Consider the following 12664-nt stretch of genomic DNA (forward strand, 5'->3'; position numbering starts at 1 on the left):
CCAACTAAATGCCATCGTTTGCACAGCGTCAAAGTTATTTCCGGGCTCAAAATTTGCCAGCGCGTCCCATGCAGTAAGTTGATCGCCTAATTTCAATTCCAGCCCAAATCCACATTTAAAAATGCAAATTAAATTTGATGTTGGTGTAGCTGATGTCAACACATCTCAGCTCGACTTCTCACCTGAGCGGATATCCTTCTGCGCTTCCACTCTAATCGTTACAAGCAAATACTTAATACAACATACCATACACACATATACATACATACATATACATACATACATATGTATGTAGTATTGACATAGCAAGCGCGTAATTAGCATGCCACCGAAAACTTCTAATTACACATGACAATGCCACAAAAAGCGGTAAAGTGGTGCTGTTGCATGCCACATGCATGTACATAAACGCAACTTGCCTGCAATTGTACTCGCATTTACATTTTTGTATTCAACGGTAAACTCAAAAAGTCAAAATGCCGGAAAGCCGAAAAGCCGCTTGTAAGTGCAAGTGTACTTGTATATGTATGTTTGTTGTGTGTCTGTGTGTGTGTGTTAAGGTTAGCCAATGTGTTTTAATGAAAGCATTAAACATTAATATAACCTCCGACCGATTTGCTTTGCATACAAAATTAACATTTGGCTTTGGAATTTGCGGCTGAATTATTGCAGTTTACAAACAGATTCAGTTAAAAGCATATTATGCACAAATGTATGTACCTAAAGATATATATATGTACATATATTAGGGTATCCCAGAACATTTTTGAGAAAGTTGAAACCCATACCCTCTTCACTTTTTTTAAGAAGCACATTTTTACCATAATTCAGAATGAATTATTGTAAGAAAACTTGTACCTTGCGCAGAGAAAGATTTGACTAGTAGAAATTTAAAAAAAAAAATTTTGTATGCAAAGATCCTAGACGAAGAAACGGTTCGTGCTCTATGTGTTTGTGGGTTATCATTAACGGATGTCAAATAAATTCAAGTGGGTTGTTCAAATTCAAGAGTCGTTCGCGGATTTTGAACGGACTTCCAAAAAAGGAGGAGGTTATCAGTTCGTCGGAATATATATATATTTTTTTATGTATGTTGCCGCATAACTTTGGACCATGGAAAAGGGTAGAGTCTCAGAGGTGGTCCCATACTAATCTGGTTTAGATCTGATCAGTGGGTCATGAGATATATATATATATATATATTTTGTTTTATATGAGAACTGAAGGCGGTTTTTTTTTGCTAAAAACTACTTGTTATAGTAACAACTTTGATTGGCTTCATATCGATTTGGAACTGTTAAATGAAAGATAAATTTATGGGAAATTTTAGAAATATGAAATAATCAAATTTTATTATTTGCCTGAAAGAAACTTGTACTTATTTGCTTAGAATTATCGGACTGTGACCCCGCAGGGAAAACTTTTGTGAAACAAATTTCTAACCTTTTTAAAATTATAAAAATGGTATTTTTTTTGCTAGATAATATAACGGATGTACATCTAAATGAGTATTTAATGATGGAAGTCTATTCGAACGTACTTGACCAATTGTACATCGCGATTAGGATTGATGCTTTTGAGCGTAGGAAATGTGCATTCTGAAGTTGCTGTCAAAATTAGTAGAACAGCCAAAATTCGTCACGTTCTTGTTCACGGCTTGGAAAGTATTTGGTTAATAATTTAATTAATTTTTTTAATAATAATAATAATATTAAAATGTTTGCCTATATTCGATTTTTATAGTCATACTGTCGGAAATATTCCATATTACTACACTGACCTTTTAGAAATTCACTTTATCAGGCCTACTGAGCGTTTCGATTCCTTGAGTGGATCGTCATTAAACAAAAAATGTTCTATAAAAAGGTGCTATCCATCTGATAACTTGATTCACTATCTTTCCTCCATTTCCTCAGTTTTGAAAATAGAGCAAAAATAGTTAAGTTATAAAGAATTTGGTTGACCTAACTTAACCGTTTTATCGATATTTGCAACGCCCATAATTTTTTAACATATTTTTAAGTCAATTTCTGTTGGCGATTTTAGTATAAAATTAGGCTGTGTGCAAAATTTGCACCAGATCGAGGGCCATGGCGCTGCCTTAATTATCCACTCCCGCTTTGTAAAATCCGAAATCGAATGTTAGAAAATATTGGTTTATGAGATCTGAATAAAAGCATTTGAAAAACTTGAATAGGAAAGAAATTTCGCATTTATGACATTCACTTTTCCCTCTCCAAGCCCAACAAGTTTTCTTATCAACTGTCACCTTGACTTTTTTCCAACTGCCTTCATATACATACATACGTACAAGTCGACACACTGTGAATCGCTTTGCTTCTGTTAGGAATGTTATCCAATTAACTGAAAAATTTTAAAGTGATTGTATATGTACTTATGTATGTAAAATGTACTTATGTACAAACTCCAAAAAAAAACTTAATCTTTTATGTGACCCGGGATCACATTTTCTTTATTTCCTTAAAATTGCTTGCAGCAATTTTAGTATTATCTTCCATAGGTGATTTAATTAACCGTAACTGAAATAAGCACTAAGTGACTTTACCTGTAGCATATATACATATGTATGTATGTGTGTATATTTAGTGCCTAAGAATGTATGAAAACATGAAGCTGTTGCTCTACTAAGACGTTATTTCATCTATTATAAGCTAAAAGCCTTACAGCCGCTTTTGATAAGCTTTAGAAATTTTGGCAGCCAAATGACAAAACACACGAATTTTGGCAACAAAGCCGCAACAGCGTCATTAACAAAGCCCATTGTCGCTCAATACATAATGGGCGAGCGAACAATGATGCTCCTCATTTCTGCTACCTTGCAGTGCACTTATTTAGTTCTTTCTTAGCGTATAATCCGAGCCTAATGACCACAAGACACAATTTCACAATTTCCTTCGAATCACACTTGGCGGATATTCAACCGTCAGCAGCACGTGTACGTCCCATCGTCACAGTCCAGCGATTTTGTATCGCTATATCGCTTAAGGCGGATTGCTTTCAATTCAGGTGGTAAAGTATAGTATAAGTTTGTAAGTCAGTTCATTTTATTCATGCACTATAACGACATGAAAGTGAGAGGCGCATTCGCTGGGGAATACGAGGATATTTCTGGCGGAAGGTGATACTTGAGCACCGGAATTTGCACCGCTTCGCCATTTGACAATAGCCTAACTTTACGCCATTTTGCAAAACAGCTCAGTGGCTGGCTTTCAGCACTTTATATGTAGTTAAAAGCAAAATATCACTACCAGTACAATTTACCGTATACCCCAACACAATTACACTATTTTCAAATTTCAAACACAATCGCAAATTATTTGGAAAATTTCCAATAAACAAACGTTAGGAGCAGGGCCGGATTAAAGCATTTGTCGACGGCGCCATGGCGCGGGACCATGCAGGCAGGTTGAAAAAGTCGCGGTGCGAGTTGATTTAGAAATCCCGTTGGACTTAGAGAGGAAAAAGTAAAAGTCGTAAATACAAAATTAAACATCATTATCTCACCCCTCCAAAAAATTACTGGAATCAGCGCAATAGCAAGTGTTTCTTTTAGTTTGATATAATTCCATATATTTGTGTAAACGTAGACGCAAAATACCAATGCCATACATACATACATATGTACATACACGCATTCATCTGCTAGATGCTATTTAATGAATTAATATTTTGCATGAATCGAGGAAATAATAGTTTAGCAACAATTTATTAGGAAATAAATCTAATTACTTTAATATCATAAAAATTTATTTAAAAAAAAAAAAATAATTACATTTAAAATTATAAGATCTAAGCTAAAAATAAACTAAACAAAAATTAAATAAAAAAATGAAAAAAATCTCGAGTTCACTCGGATTCAGTGATAGCAATTTTTTCGTATTCGTAGCGGACATTTGAATTCGTAGATTTTCTACGATGGATTCCGTGATAGCCCTGAATAGTAATGATACCGGTTGTGGTAATGATTACAGTAATTTAAATGGTAATAGTAATGGTAATTAAGAGTGGTTAAAGTAAAGTTCATGGCAGTAGTAATTATAAGGGTAATGAAGAGGGTAATGGTACAGACTAAAATACACCTTCTGCGCCCTGTTTTAGGTTCTACGGCGCTTTCTTTTTTTAGCTAGAAACTCTAGTGGTAATTGTAGCGGTAATTCTAATGTTAATCGCAAAGACAATTACATTCAAATAAAAAAAATCTGCAAAAGAACATATGTACACACATTCGCGCATATTTCAAGCACCCAATAATTTACGGAGGATACAATTTAAAACATAAGTAACGAGATCATAAGCTTTTGTTAGGCGTAACTTTTATCTTTTGAAAGATGGAGGGTTAAAGTCCATTTCATCTACGCTGTAATTACTTGTAGCTTTTTCGTATTCAGTAGACTGGAAAGCACAATATGCATACAAGCATAGCAGTGGCGGATTTACGGTGGGGGGAGGAGGGAGGGGGATTCTATAGTAACCTTCAACGCTCCCCGTATTGACGTTGCATATATTTCTTTGGTGTTTGTTGATGCTTGGTTTCTTGATAACAATGTCGTATTCTGTGCATACATCGCTCGAAAATAACTTTCTGCATTTTCTCGTACTTCTAGAAATTTTTGAATAGCATCCTGTAAAAACTTCGGGGATCTCAGATTGTAATTGTGTACTCAAAGGCAAAACGATTGAGTGCACTGACGGCATTATTTTGAAAAACACTAAAAAATTCGAAAGTAGAAATACCAGCCAGGAACTGGGAAGTTTGTGTTGCTGAGTTGCCGTTTGTCCATACTGCAGTATCTTCAAGGGCTTCGGAGATTTCTGACGGAACTTTGATATAAATTGATACCGCTTCGGGAGCTGGAGCTCCATCATATCCTTGGCTATTAAGGAACGAACAATCTACACCTACTTCCGAAAGATATTTCTTCATAGTTCTTGATAGCTATCTTCAAATCAAATAGCTGATAAATTTAAAAATCCCTGCCCTCCCTCCAGTAAAATTCTCGACCCGCCACTACTGCATACATACACATTTTAATAAAATGGTATTTTCTACTCCATCGTAAGTTTGGGTAAATGTGGCTTCCTTCCATTTATGCAAATTTACATACGAACACCAATTCCGAAACACATACTACACATTTAAATATTTGTATTTCTACAGTTCTGCGCTTTTTGGTCGAATGGTCAAATGGATCCCAAATAAATATGTCAATCACCAAAGAAATGAGAACCATTTAATAAAAAAAACTGTCACTTTCCGCTAAAATATAGACATCGTTGGTATTTTTTGTCATCCTTTATCAAACAGATCTAAGCCATTAGGTGAAACGGGTAATACGTATTTGCTTCTCGATGGTGCGTTAAAACCTAGTGGATTGGAAAGCGTAAACCAAAAAAATCAGTAAGGATGTTGCAAAGGGCTAAAATGTAAAACTAGTACTCCTATATTTGGCTGCTATGTCTGTAATTACATGCATGGTTTGGGTGTTGAGTGAGGAGTTCCAAAAATACCGGCGGTGAAAAAAGTTTAAAATGTTAAGCTTTCACCCCCCTAGGAATTTTCTAAATGAAAAAAAGAATACCCATATTTTTTTGATACAAAAATTGATATTTTCTATGGGGAAGTGACACTTTTCGTAGAAATGGTATAGAATTTTTGTCGATTTGAAAACTCTTATTCTCTTAATTATACTTCCAATAACAATATCCGATGGATCATTTAACAATCTTTTAATATTAACTATATTTTATAGGTCCCTCAAAACGGCAAAAAAATCAATAAGGAGCCAAAAAAAAAATCGTAAATATTATAAAGTGTTAAATAAACAATTGGGCACTACTACTTGTCCTGAGGAAAAATACAGTTTTGCGTTCGAAAAATATTGATTTTTAAGCATTCTATACCATTTTCACGAAAAAGTTTTTCTTATATAAAATACATGGAAAACTTCATGAGCTTGGATGCAGTTCTAAAGATATTTTTTTTTAACAAAAAATTTAAAATAATGAAAAAATGAAAATTAATACATTGTGGTAGCGCTGCAGTGTGTTGCATTGTTTGGTATTAAATTTTCAAAAGTATTTTCCAACTGAAAACTAAACCTAAAGCATTTTCAATTTAAAAACTTTGGAAATCTTCAATTTTCAATTTTCAAATTAAAATAAAGAGATTTTTATCTGTTAACTGATAAATTATGCGAATCGAATATGACTTTTTGAACAGGTGGTAACCCTTCGCTACACAATTCAGAAATAAAGCCAGTTCAAACCCATTTTAATTTATACCCAGATTTTAATAATTAATTTAACTATAAAACAATTTGAATTCAAACAGGCGGTAGCCCTTTTCAAACGCTAGAAAAATATTCTAGATATTCAAACTAAAGATTTTTTTATTTATTTATTTTTTTAATTTTTTTTTATTAAATATTGGACACTAATATTTTATTATTTCATATAGCATGTGCATAATTTAACTACATTCGACTTTGCAAAAAGGTGGCAACCCTCTTCAAAAGTATTTTTAAACTGAAACTTTCTAACCTTTTTTTCTTCTGACAGTGTAATACGTATTTCAATTAAGTGATAAATTGAATGGAATTTGACTTTCTAAACAGGTGGCAACCCTTTTGGCCTAGAATCCCTGTGATGACTGAGGAATTATGTGAGTATAGAGCTTTCAATAGCTTATTCGCTGAAGAGAAAGCTTAAGACGGCATGATAATTTTATTTAAATTGCTCCATTGTTTAAAAATTGATAGAATTTCGACACTTAGATTAAATAATTTTAATTTTTATGCAAATCCGATAAAGAATTAATTATTATATAAGCGTCTTTGCTTCACATTATATGCTAATTCTTTCAGCAAATAATTCGCGACAACTATGTTCCGCTATGCCTCGCTGCCACGCTTTCACTCATTTTCATTATTCATTCATTCATTCATTCATTCATTAAATCTACATACATAGTTGGCATTTAATTTAACGCAGCAGTACGTATAGTTTTTCATTTCGCTCTGCATTTCTGTGAACTTCCTGCGCTATAATTAAAATAGTATCTGAATAAGCTTCCGCTCTTTATCGCATGAATTGCTCAGCGCCACGGTTCTGCAGCCATGCTGAGCAACCATCAATTAAGTGGTCAACTGCCATATTGGTTGCTCCGTTATTGCGGTCGGGGGCGAAATTACTCGCCTTGGCTTGTTGGCGGACATGCGATTGGGTATTTTGTAATTTTCCTGTGACAAAGGAATACTGCTTGCCGGGCACTTTGAGTAACTTTGCAATGACGTATTTATCATTTGGCTGACCGCAGTTTGTCCGCGCATTCCTGCGATAACAATGCAATTAAAGTTGGTTAGAGCAGAGAAGGCGATATGCCAGAAGTGCTCTCTTTGTAGGTACAACATAAAAAGTTTGTATGTAGTAGACTTTGTAAAGGCATTATTATCCATACATACATATAGATATGTATATGGTATACTTGCAAATATAAATGTCAGTAAAACAATAAAAGCAAATTATTATATCATTAGGCGTGGCCGATTTGTTTGAAACGCGTACCAATACTCGGTAGTACCCAGATCCGATGCTTTCTCCGCGCAACATATTATGAAAATTATAAAAATATTTTTTTTTTTTATATCAGCTTTGATGAGTAGGCAATGGAAAATGGAATATATTCCTTGGACACCCACGCGAAATAATGGCAATTTTTTTCTTCACCCTTCACTCAGCGCTGCACTTTTTATGGAATTTTTAGGGCGATTTTCAGGTTAAGTTTGTATGGGAGGTAAACCGATCACGCCCATTTTTAGAGTGTTTACTTATAATATTATTATACACAGTTGGACGAAATTTCGGAATTAGACTTTCATCGGTACACTTTTTATGGCATTTTTAAGGCCTTTTTGAGGTTGGGCTTGTATGGGAGGTATGCTTTAGAATAAACCGATCATGACCATTTTCCGTTTTTTTCTTGATTTGTGTACACAAATGTTACATAAGAAAAATTAAAGCCCTACGCCAACTCCTTCTAAGTTTTCGCAAGAAATGTATGGGGCAGCACCACTGTGCGATGTTCTTATTCCTTCATTTTATACTCGCAGTGATTTTTGAACTTTTAATACTTCCAAATTAAATTAAAGTTAAGCAAAGTGCAATCTGACACCAAATATGTGTAAGTCAAGCATAAATGTATGAAAAGTCTGAAAGCTTCCTAGAAATTAAAAAAAAACTAGTCAATTCCGGATGCATTAATTAAATGTAAATTAAGTTTGCACTGTTAACTAGGAAACGAATTTATGTGTACCACAATAAGCAATTACAGTGCAACTTTTGCTTCGAAACTGTATACAGAGCCACGCACAAACAATAGCATTTACCACAAAATGTCAGCAATCAACGTGCTTGGAAAAATCAATCTGTGACTAGCATGGATAACTAAAATATTCTGACGCAGGTATTGTTGGGTATAACTAAACACAATAGAAGCATTTGTGCGTTTTAAATGCAGAAGGAGGAATTCGAAAATTTTGAGTATTGAGTTGAAATTTCCTACTATAAATTGCACGCTCGATAACAACAAAACACTTTTAAATACAAACACACTAATAAATTTGTTAGTAAACATAAGAAAAAAAAACCTTTGTGACGGCAAACTGGACAGTGCCGAGATGATTGACAAAACGTATGTATGTAGGTAGATGTTGTACACCGGTGCGTATACGCAATAATTTTTGCAAATTTCCGTAGTTGGTATGCATGCAGCATACTAGGAGGCATATCTACAAATGCATACATGCGTATATGCATATTTACACATACCTACATACGTACATATATGAATGGTGATTTACATATATACCACTTCCTTGTGCATGGGCGCTCACTTCACTCCTGTTTGATTTGATTTGGTGCGATTCGGTTTAGTTTGTTCAGCACAGTGGCTTATAAGTGAATTTACCATTTAAGCTGCTCTACACCTCAAACCACTACCACCGCAAATTAAGCAAACTTTGCCATTCTGCAGAACCTTAGTACTAGGTACATACACACATAAATTTATATGTAAGTGGTGTAGGTGAGTTGGCTACATAATACCGGGTCTTTCACCTCTTATGTTTCGAGTAGCAGTCACGGTATTACATTTGTACATGCATTTATGTTAGCGCCTAGTTCGTTGTGATCAGCTTTTGTCTCTGTTCCTAACTCGCAAACTCCTGTTGCATTTTGCATCCATTACTTGATGAGACTATCTACAAGTTAAGCCGCATGAATGCGTATACCATTTGGCACTTTAAATGTAATTTAGATAGTATATAAATTGTGTAGTCTGCTTTCGGATGCGGGAGTGCAATGGATGAATGAAGACTCTCACAAGAGTTTTGCTGACTATCATCAGTTGAAGCTATTCGTATATACTACAGTATCGGTCATATCAATAGCACGCCCATTTCAAATTGATTTTGTTTGGCATTTATGTTTATTAATTTAAATATATTTAAGAATTTTCAATTAAAATAAAACCCATATGAACCCAAATTTAAAATAATGTAGAAAACAAAAAACAATTCAAAAAATATCTATACAAATTTCAAAATTTTTTCTGAGAAGTGTTAAAGGTTTTTTTAAGTGAACAGTTTTATAGACCATTCAATTAAAATAAAGTAATAAAGTAAAATTGTCTAAAAATTACCGTTATTTCTTTAGAAACAAATTAAAGAATCAAGGGTAATTTTTAGCGAATTTAAACTTGCAAATTATTACACTAAAATTGAATGAAAAAGTTTGAAATTTTGAAGAAAATTTGTTGAATTTTTTTTTAGGTTTCTACAACGTTTTACACTTGGCTTTATATCAGGGACCGTAATCGTTATAATTTTTATAATAAAAATGAAATTTGATCGTTATTTTATAATTTTTTTTTTTTGATCAGAGATAATCGTTATTTTGTGTTTTTATTTCTTTCGATAATTTTCAACCGTTATAATTAAGACTGCATTTTATAACCGATTTATATCTTTTATGATCTAAAAGATTAAATCTGAAAATAACGGTCATAATATGATCAAAAAAATAAAAATCATAAAATTACGTTTAAAAATTATCGAAAAAATAAAATCATACAATACCGGTAATTTTTAATCGAAAAAACATAAATTATAAAATAACGATTAAAAATTATCATAAAAGTATAAATGAAAATATAACGATTTTTTAATGATTTTAAAAATCCTTTATAATAACCATTATTTTCGGTCCCTGGTTTGTGTGGGTTTTGCTAGGGTATGAACTGTATTTTAATTAAAATTTTTTAAATATAACAGGAATGGCAAACAATAGTACTTTAAAACAGGGATATAACAGTTATAAGTTTTATAGCTAAAACGTTGCTCCATAACAGTTATTACATGAGAAATATTTTTTCTTTCGTCGATAAGTGTTATAACCCACCGTTATTTTTTTACGTTGCCTGGTAACTGTTATGTCGGAGAAATATGTTTTCCGTAGCCGATAAGAGTTATTTCTCCACGTTTATTTTTTACGTTGCTTGATAAGAGTTATTTTATAACGTTTATTTTTTACGTTACTGATGAAGATGGAGATGGAGAACAAGATAAAGATGAAGAAGTGTAGGTGAGAGAGTAAATTAACTCTTATCCGACAACGTAAACATAAAAATCGGGCAATAACTGTTATCAAGCAACGTAAAAAATAAACGTCGGGCAATAACTGTTATCAAGCAACGTTAAAAATATTTCTCGTTTAATAACTGTTATGAAACAACGTTTTCGTTAAATTTCAGGCGACGTTTTCAATTTGCAAATTTGAGATAACAGTTATTTTTGGTCCCTGCTTTAAAATGGGGTGCTATTGATATGCCCAATACTGTATGTATATACAGACGTAAGCAATCAAATTTTTGTGACTTCGCTCTGATGGATGTGTGAGCTTAACAGTTGAACTTGAATAGTTGGTATGTAAGTTTTGTAATTGTAGAGAAATGTGATATTTCGGTCAGTAGCAAGAAAATTCATTGAATTTTTAAGAGTAGGCATTGTGACCACTAAGAGCATTGTTTTTGCATTTATAAGCATACGTGCATATGTCAAAGTGACTTATTGCATGTCATGTGTGTTTTAATGCTGGCTAGTCAAAGCTATGGCTATATTAGTACAGTCCGGCAGGAAACTGGTCGTGCAAGCATTCATACATACATACATCCATACATACATCTGAATCTGTCTGCTTTAGATGACTTTTCACCGGGTTCAGTTTATTGATGCTGTGATATGCATGGAAGCCGGGTAAATCTTTAATAATTCAGTTCGTTTACTCTTCTTTAATTGCGGTGCTTGTAGCCCAATAGCGAGTAAGAAATTGTAGTACGGTTAGGTAGGATAGTAGTACTTCACGTAAATATGTGGACTGGATGGCTTGTGTTGTGTTATCATCTTAGTTGAAGAAAGCTCGGTCAGACCTAAAGCTTGTCTTCTCACACTCTATACTTATCAAACTTCTGCTGTCAGGATTCGGTGGCTGCAGGCAAGAGCTTCAGGGGTAAGGATAAGTAGAAACACTTGCTCGTTGCATCTATGTATTTTCCATTTAACTCCATACTGCCACCACCTCCGCGGAACTTGGTCTTGTGATAGTAGAAGTGTTGGTTTGATCTTTTATTGCCCATAATAAAATCCGAGGCAGCAGCAAATGCAATGAAAGGGGAATTAACTTTTCGAGTATATCTTGTCTTGTGGGCTTAACATTCTGGGGTTGTTCCCCCCATCCACCTACCAGCCGTACCCCTGCCGCTTGGTATAATAAGGAGTTTCAGAAGCTGAGGAGTGATTCGAGAAAATTTTTTTACCGGGTCCTGTATACGGTGGCCGTACAAAAATACTTCAGTGCTTTTGATACTTTGAACCAAACAACTAGGCTAAAAGAGCCTTAAGAAGACCAAACCGCTAAGCTGGGTTCATTCAAGAGGCCTAACTCTTGCTTCATGGAAACAAAGACAGATACTCGTTCAGTTCTTTGCAGACTCATTACTCAGGAAATCAGGTGAAGGTTACACATCTCACTCTATCGGCAGGTGAGGGAGAGAATGTGAGAACACAGTTTCAATGTACAAATGGTTTGTTGCCAGAACTGTGGTGAGAGAAGATGCCATAAGAAATGCTTTTTAATCTCTTGACAGTTTCAAATCGCCAGGGTAGAAGAGATTGTTTGAGTTCCGCTGCAGTAAAAAATTTATTTAAATTAAGAAAAATTAGTTGCATTTGGTACGGAAGAATTTTTCGACTATGCGCGTATAGCACAGAAGAATTCTTTGCCGAAGGAATCAGGGGTCTAAAATGAATTTGGAAATCGCAAAATTGCGAAAATAGGTTTCTTAGAATTTTGCTGTGTTGTCGTAAAGAGGTGCTTAAGTTTTGTATAAAAACATACTATAAGGGCTTTTTTGGTATTAGGCATCCATTTCTGCGCTTATCTGTTTCTTAAAACTTCTACCAGCAGGCGCAAAAGTGAACATTTTCACATTTTCTTAGAAACCTATTTTCACAATTTGGCAAACTATTTAGCGTAATTTAAAAAGTACAAAGATACGATTCCTTGATTACCGTTGATAATTTTGTATTAG

Source organism: Rhagoletis pomonella, unplaced genomic scaffold, assembly GCF_013731165.1.
Source record: "Rhagoletis pomonella isolate Grant_MI unplaced genomic scaffold, Rhpom_1.0 Rhpom_scaffold_00011, whole genome shotgun sequence".
Lineage (NCBI taxonomy): Eukaryota > Metazoa > Arthropoda > Insecta > Diptera > Tephritidae > Rhagoletis > Rhagoletis pomonella.